This window comes from Perna viridis, chromosome 4 (genome assembly GCF_037379345.1).
Source record: "Perna viridis isolate PV_CMFRI_1.1 ecotype Kerala chromosome 4, ASM3737934v1, whole genome shotgun sequence".
NCBI lineage: Eukaryota > Metazoa > Mollusca > Bivalvia > Mytilida > Mytilidae > Perna > Perna viridis.
In genome coordinates this window covers 12,710,502-12,718,823 of record NC_142448.1, presented here as the reverse complement: position 1 = coordinate 12,718,823, position 8,322 = coordinate 12,710,502, and positions in this window count along the sequence as shown.

Here is an 8,322-nt window from a genome sequence, read left to right as displayed (position 1 = left end):
ATGAACTCAGTTTGATAGATGATCAAAATATAACCCAAATCTAAGTAGAAAGTGAATTCTTCTTAGCTTGATCAATTATATCAGGTCTTTGGATTATATTTCCAAACCCAATTGTCCTCATCATTGCAAGAAAGAAAATAAACTATGATTTAATAGCGACTACTGGTAAAAAATCAAAGACTGAAGTCTCAAAAGTCGCTAATCGTCAAATATTCTCTTCCACTGATCACGGCTTACTTTCAACATCCGAAGTGGCACGAATGCGATATGCCCTAACATCGGGTGACTTCCGCTAGAATCTTGGTTCCCTTGATATGATTGCGTACTCTTTCGTAATCGTGATGACCCGAATGTTTTCATTCAAAACGACTGGTTGCCCAGAACCAAACTAAAAAGGCAAAGGGGTCCTGATGATACATATAAGACCTATAGTCAATTGTAACGTGCCCCTGTGTTTGAATTGGAAACTGTGTAATATTACATCAATTCAATGCTTTCTAACCGATCATTTCATCTTTCAATGTAAAATTCCCGTCCTCATACAAGCAAAAAACACACAGAGACATGTGTAGGATATTTTTTAAAAGAGGTATATTTTAACGATCTTTGGGTCGTTTATGATATTGACCAGGGAACTAGATTAGGAACCAGATTAAACAACTGGCAATGAATATTCATAGATATCGGGGCTCTGCTAATATATATGACCTAAATAGTCTTGTAACGAGCCCCTTTGCCTGAATCTGAAACTGGGACATGTTCAATGCTAACCGATTATTTCATGTAAACGTCCCGTTCTCATCACGTGTGTGATATTTAAGAGGTACATTTTTATCTTGTATGAAGCTAGAACTATGACTCCAAAAGAAAAGCTTTTAGAATTGCCAAAAGGCGTTATAAAAACCACGACTGAAAAGAGCAAAAAATATGAAAGAAAATGATGACGCCTATAACCATGAAATGAAGAAGGTTGTGAAAAACTGCAGAATTCATATGAAAAATAAGCTCAAAGACTTAAAATCAAATAATTCTTAAGAGTTTATTTGAATATATTAAACACCAGATAGAAAAGAACCAGAAACCAAACACCCGTGCCAATACATGTTTTGAATGAGCATTTAAATCTTTGAAATCAGATGAAGACATTTAAGAATCCCTAGATTGTATTAGATGAATTAAATGACGATATATAAATCAATGATGTTCAGAAACGGAAATGTTGAAATGTATCAAAGGTCTTAAATTTATAAAGCCTGTGGTGATGAGTTGTTTGTCAATGAATCCAATAAATGACAATTTGTTTATATCTTTATGTTAAACTCTTCAATTTAATTTTTTATTCAGAATTTGTCCCAGATGCATGGCTGAAATTCCTTACATCTGAAAGAAAACCAGTTTGGTTTCAGAAAAGGGTACTCTACGATCGATAGCATTTTACGCTTCATTTATTAACAGAACTACTAAAAGAGAAGAAAAAGAAACTATTTTGTGCCTTTATTCACTTTACTGAGGCCTTCGATACTGTAAGGCGACATGGGTTGTGGTCAAAACTTATTGATAATACAATAAATGGTCAAATGTTTGATATAATTGTTAATACTATGTACTTCAATATTACATCTAGAGTATTTAATGGTAAAGAATAATTATTCTGATTCCTTTCCTGGTAATATAGGTGTCATACAGGGAGAAAACATGTCACCTGTACTTTTTTCAATATATGGCAATGATTTAGAAAACTTTTTCAAGAATCGAAACAATTGTGGACTGAATGATACAACAAAAAAAATGAAACTGAACTTTCTCCTTTTTAAACCTTTTCCCTATAGTATATACTGACGACAGAGTGTTACTCTCCGAATCAGAATTCTATCTACAAAAACAACTTAGTGCACTTTATGACTATTGCATATTGTGGAAACAAAAAGTTAATGTTAGCAAATGTAATGTTGTTACTTTTTCAAAAGGCAGGATGTCTAAAAATCTTAGTTTTAAGTATAATGATGCTTCTCTCGCTACTGTTTTTAGTTTCAATTATTTATGAATATTGTTGTCAAGAACAAGTAGCTTTACAAAAGCGAAAAACGCACTCGTAGAAAAGGAAACGATATTTTTACGCAGCTTATCTCTGGAATTCCAGTAAGGTTTATTTGATAGAGTTGTACAACGTATTCTCTTATACGGTAGCGAAGTTCTGGGCTTTGATAATAATCTTATTATAGAAAGGGTACATCTGAAATTTGTGAAACCCTAAAGCATGCATGTCAGAAAGTCTACCCCCCGTTTTAAGGTTTACGGGGAACTATGCAGATATCCATCGCATATAAACATTCAAGTGAGGATCTTTTGTTTTTGACTTAAACTAGTTACTGGAAAGTCTGAAAAGCTACCTGTGATTTTATACAACTTTGCTCTAAAAATATGGCGATAGAATATTCTGGGTACAAAAGGTTAAATCAATACTGGATGAGTGTGGTTTGATTTTTGTTTAAATTGGAACAAACAACACCAATATAATACATCTGGAATATTTTTGACAATATAGACCAATTACAAAAGTCGTAGAACTCAAAAGTGAAAAACTCACCTATATCTCTGAATTATAGATTTTGGATTGAAAAACTATTTCAGAATTTTAGATAACAAAAATATTATTATTCTTTGTTGGTTTAGAACCTTAAATAAGAACATTTCCATTGGAAGTGGACGTTGGCAACATATCTTTCTAACAGAAAAGACCAAATATCATTAAATGTAAAGCTTTGACGAATAGCTCATCACGTTCTGTTCTAAACAACTCATGTCATTTACAGTGATGTTGTCTCCAGGTAGTTCTTTTAATTTATGTATATTGAAACTCATCATGAATGTGATTCTTAATTCCTTCCAATTCATGTAAACTAAGAAACTCTTAATGCATATTATGTATCCATGTAAATTGTATTGAATTCGTTCTCTATATCATTGTATAATGGTGTTTGAGTAATAAAGATATATTTCCAGGGGTATATTTCTATTTAGATTCAGTATTTCATTAAGGTCTACAACACGTTATAAGACAAAAATGTAAATGCATACAAAGTATCGATATGACGTGTTATCAACTGCTTCTGATACAGTGAAGGGCTTACCCAACAAAATAGATATCCGACCGGGAATCCGTACATGATTTTGTGCTGAATCTAATAATTTTCGCCGATCTTGATCAGTGAGCAAAAACAATTGTGAATATAGTGGTAGATTTAGTTTTAATTTTTAATGCTTGGAACCAATATGCTTAATTTCTCATTTTTATAAATGTGTCAAATGCCTTCTGCTTTCCTGTTAGAAAATATGTGATTATATTTGGGATGACAAACTTTATGAAAATGAATACTTGAATATCTGGTCATGATATCACGAATATTAAAAAAATCAAAGCACTCATGTACTGAATCAATTTATATTGATCGTTTGTGCTTTTACGCCTGAAATAATAGTCATATTGCTAAAATATTCAAACGTATCTTAACATAAGCTTACTGTCATGAATGGTTAATATTCAACTCTTTAATTTTATTTTTTAAATTCACCATTCTAATTACTTAGGACATTAAAAAAAACCACACACACACCAAAGTTCATAGTGCATCGTAGCAGTGCGCCAGTTTGCGTTATATTCAGGTTCGATATCGGTTTACATGGAACACATATAGATGAATGAACACGAAAGTCTCCGATATTTAATAATGTATTGCTTAGTTCAAAATCTCGTCAAAACTGTTAGATATAAACGAGGACTTAGTAATTTGAAACATATATATATACCACCTGGAAACTTTGTGTATAAAAACTTATGTTGAACTAGAATATGATTTTTTAGCATATCTTAAGTAACTTTAAGTAAGTAATAATTAATGGTGATATTAATAGTAAGAATGGAGGAAAACTGGATTTCCTAATGCTACCAGAAAATAAGAATGGTCCGATTGCACATTTGGATAATTTAGCCATCATTCTGAATTTGTTTGACATGTCGCTTAGTAGGCAAAGTAATGACAAGTTTTAAAATAATTATGGAAACCAATTGTTCGGATTCTGTAAGAAAGATAACTTATTTGTAATTAATGGTAAAGTAAATGGAAACAAATGGACATGTTTACTTTCAAACAGTCGAGTGTGGTAGATAATTTATTCACATCTGTAGCTATGAGACGTTGAAATTAGTGGAAAGGTTGAACGTACTTGAATTTTCGTCACTTTACTCAGATGTTCACTCACTAGTGACTTCGAATTTATCCCTTAAACTGGACATGCATGTCCAAAATCATGCTTAGAGCAAACTATGATGAAAATGAGATGCAGACAGGTAGAACAGTTTTGTGAAAGTATTGACCATAATCTTGTCGAAAAAACTTTTACACATGAACTCAGTTTGATAAATGATCAAAATATAACCCAAATCTAAGTAGAAAGTGAATTCTTCTTAGCTTGATCAATTATATCAGGACATTAAAAAAAACCACACACACACCAAAGTTCATAGTGCATCGTAGCAGTGCGCCAGTTTGCGTTATATTCAGGTTCGATATCGGTTTACATGGAACACATATAGATGAATGAACACGAAAGTCTCCGATATTTAATAATGTATTGCTTAGTTCAAAATCTCGTCAAAACTGTTAGATATAAACGAGGACTTAGTAATTTGAAACATATATATATATACCACCTGGAAACTTTGTGTATAAAAACTTATGTTGAACTAGAATATGATTTTTTAGCATATCTTAAGTAACTTAATGCATAATTGAACTACAAACTTCTAGTTGGCCATTCCCAGTTTTTAAATTTTCAGGTCAAAATTCAATTTATCGACATCCAAGTCGAAACTGTCTGTTAAATCATTCAAACTTAAGCCACAATCATTGGTCAGAAATAAATCATATCCTTAGAAACGTGTTCATCTCAACTAGCTACATTTCTCAGTTGATAAGCTTCATAGCTCATTTGATTTCCACTAGAATCTTGGTTCCCTTGATAACTCTCTCAAGTGATACAAGCTATTTTATAGACTCCTATGTGTCATGTGAAAGCGCTTAGTTGCAGTGCACTTAGTCCAGAGACACGCACATTAACACATTAACATAAACGATGAAGTCTTATTATATAATTTCAGGAGCTTGCCCCAACAAACAAATATGCAGCCTGACTATTAGTTGCTCATTTGCTTTTGTTACGTTGTATGTATGATTTTAGTTACTTTATGTTCTTTGTTGTGTATATCTGTTTTCCATGTCTGGTCTTTGTCCCTGGATTACATTCTTTTGATTACCGCTATAACCTTGGTTCCCTTGATTAATCTTAGATAACACGTAAAGGGGTCCCAGATTTAGGGGTAACCCGCTTCAACTGCATGCCCCACCCCCCCCCCAAATAAAATCGAACATAATTATTACTATTTACAGCTCCGCAACCATTCTAATAAATAAACACATGTATCACCAAATACTTCTCATTATATTCATATAGGCTAGAAACTACTAATTCCACTTCCCATAGGCTTCTATGCAAATTTCACAATATTCAATGGCTTCTCTGGACTTTTCCTTAATTTTAACCTGCAGAGGACTATACATCAGCATGATTCTACATATGTCAGCTCACAATCCTAAGAATGGCATGTGGGGTTAGCAGACTTGCAGTGCAGTACTGGTCACCGGAAGTGAAGTGTCTATAAATAGCATGGGAAATCCGAGTGTTTTCACAAGATAGGGGTATATTTAGAAATCATTATGGAGATTAGGCTTCACATCACAAGAAGCAAAATGCACCTATAAAATGTACAGAAATGTTTTTCCTTTCAGAAACTGTTTAAATTTTTTAAATGAGATGAGAACTTTTTTCACAGCACTATGAGGAACAGGGGTAATTTCTGCGTAGGACTATTTCTGCGTACGTTCCAAATGCTCATTGGTTGAATTGGTGGTCTGTAACCTAAATTTATCCGTCCAGGCCTGCATGAGATATCTGAAGACAGTTCGCCCAATTGGTACTTAGCATTCCTCTTTATATTCCAATTCTATGATTGAAGAATATTAATAATCTTGCAAGGTTTTCATTTCTAGCTAAACTTCAAATGATTCATCATGCGTTTGAAAATAAGTAGGCAACTTGAACATATCAACACTGAACGATTTGTTTATTCGGTAAATGCATAGAAATAATCAGGTACTGATAAGAGGTCATCAATTTTTAATTACAAACTAAATTAATCAGTATATTTAGAAGTTTTTATTGAGTTTGTTAATTGGCGTCAATAACATCGAATTGAAATTGATATATTAGAAATACATACAAAGTGAACTCAACTATCTGCATGTGAACCTTAATTTGGTATGCAATTCTGATCATCGGTCTAAATTGATAATCAGAGAAACTTGAACGCTTGGGGAAAAGTATTGGTTTTTGTTGGGATGTGATATTTTTGTTCCGTTTATGTAACCAATGTAAAATATGATCACATTGTTTAATAACTGAACGGAAGATATACGAAGTATCGCAGGATTCGACTCGAAAAACTACAAAATATAACTTGCCTTACCCTTAGCAAGCGTATCGCTATCCTTTCTGTGGCGACTGAACATTGAACAAATAGCCTCCGTTTCTTGAAACAAAATGGGTTTTTTATAAAAAAAAAAAACGTATACCATTTGTGTGCATATATACCCAATCAGAAACATGCCAAAAACAAATCGACAAAATGATATAGTTCAAATATGTGCATCATCTGTTCCCGTGAAATTAATAGTTTGATATTATACAACTCTCATTAATGATGAAATATAGTTCATTACACGTAATATTAAGGCCAATATTTTGTTCGCAAATGAGACAAATAGAAGTTTAAAAGTTTGCTTCATACCAACCACAATGGATTGCTCCAATTATCTAATATGAAGCTCCACTTTAATTTCTTCTGTTTTGAAGTCGCCAATATTGGCTCGTTACAATCAACAATATAGATCATAAACATTATCAGGGACCGATATACAATATATATAAAAAAAACAATTGTCAATTGTATAATCTGGTTCCTTGGTCAATATCATAAGCGACCCAAAGATCGCTAAAAATTTGAGAGAAACTTGGTTGAAAGAAGACATTACCCGCAATACCTGGTAACCAGTTGTTTTGAGGGGAAAACATTCGGGTCATCACGGTTACGAAAGAGTAAACATATTGACGGAACCAAGACTTTAGCTGAAGTCACCTGATTTTAGAGCATATCGCGTTCGTGCCATTTCGGATGTTGAAAGCAAGCCAAAATTAGGGGCATAGAATATTTGACAATTAGCGAGTTTGAAGACTTCAGTCTTTGATTAAACGTAGGTTAATATCGTACGAGTCAATGATCCACGAATTGACGATTATTAGTAAAACGAAGGGCTTATTGCAAAAGCCGAAAACAGTATACAGAGATATATATAAAATACAAATGTGTGTATGAATACTTAAATTGTACTTGATAAGTCGGTCTTTCGAAAGAGTACTCGATGATAATAGTGTTTGACAATGTTGGCCATTAATGTGTCTTCGTGTCGTTATTTGATTTTTCAGTTTATTTTGAAGAGGTGTCAACATTCTGTTACCGTGGGTTTTATTACTCAGAGCTTACCTGAAGACGTGTTTACACATTAAAGGGAGACGTTTTGGTGGTCTCTGTAAGTTCACTATTTTTTATAAAGGTTTTACGATGATGCATTTGTTGCATTTCATAAAATCTGTTCCTTTTACTATTGAGTATCTTAATTATAACAAATACAAAAGTACCAATCATATATACTGCAAATTTCGATATGCTGTACACGTGTTTGAAGGAGTAACCTCTCATCAATAGCATTCGAATCAAATATTAAGAAAGATATAAATCCGGAATAATTGTATTGTACAAGAAGTAATCAACACCAAAAGTATCAGCAAAGGAAGACAAATCCATTACCGAGAGGTTCTACCATATGCAATACAAGGAATCATGCATGTATTTTGAAATTTGTAATACTGCAATGAAATGATTTTAGATCTTGATTTTCACTGAACTTGTGTTAACGATATCACAAATTAATTTACATGTAGTTCTAAAATGTGGGAATGTAATGGTGAATCTTCCAGGTTTTAAATGGAGTACAGACAATTTGACCAAACATTCGCCCCTCGATCCGCCACTGTGACAAAGATTTCAAATAATAATTGCGAGGTGACTTTTTCTAATGTTTAGAAATTAAATATGATTAGTTGATCGATCTATAAATACATAGCATTGTACACAATGAGTAAAAAGTA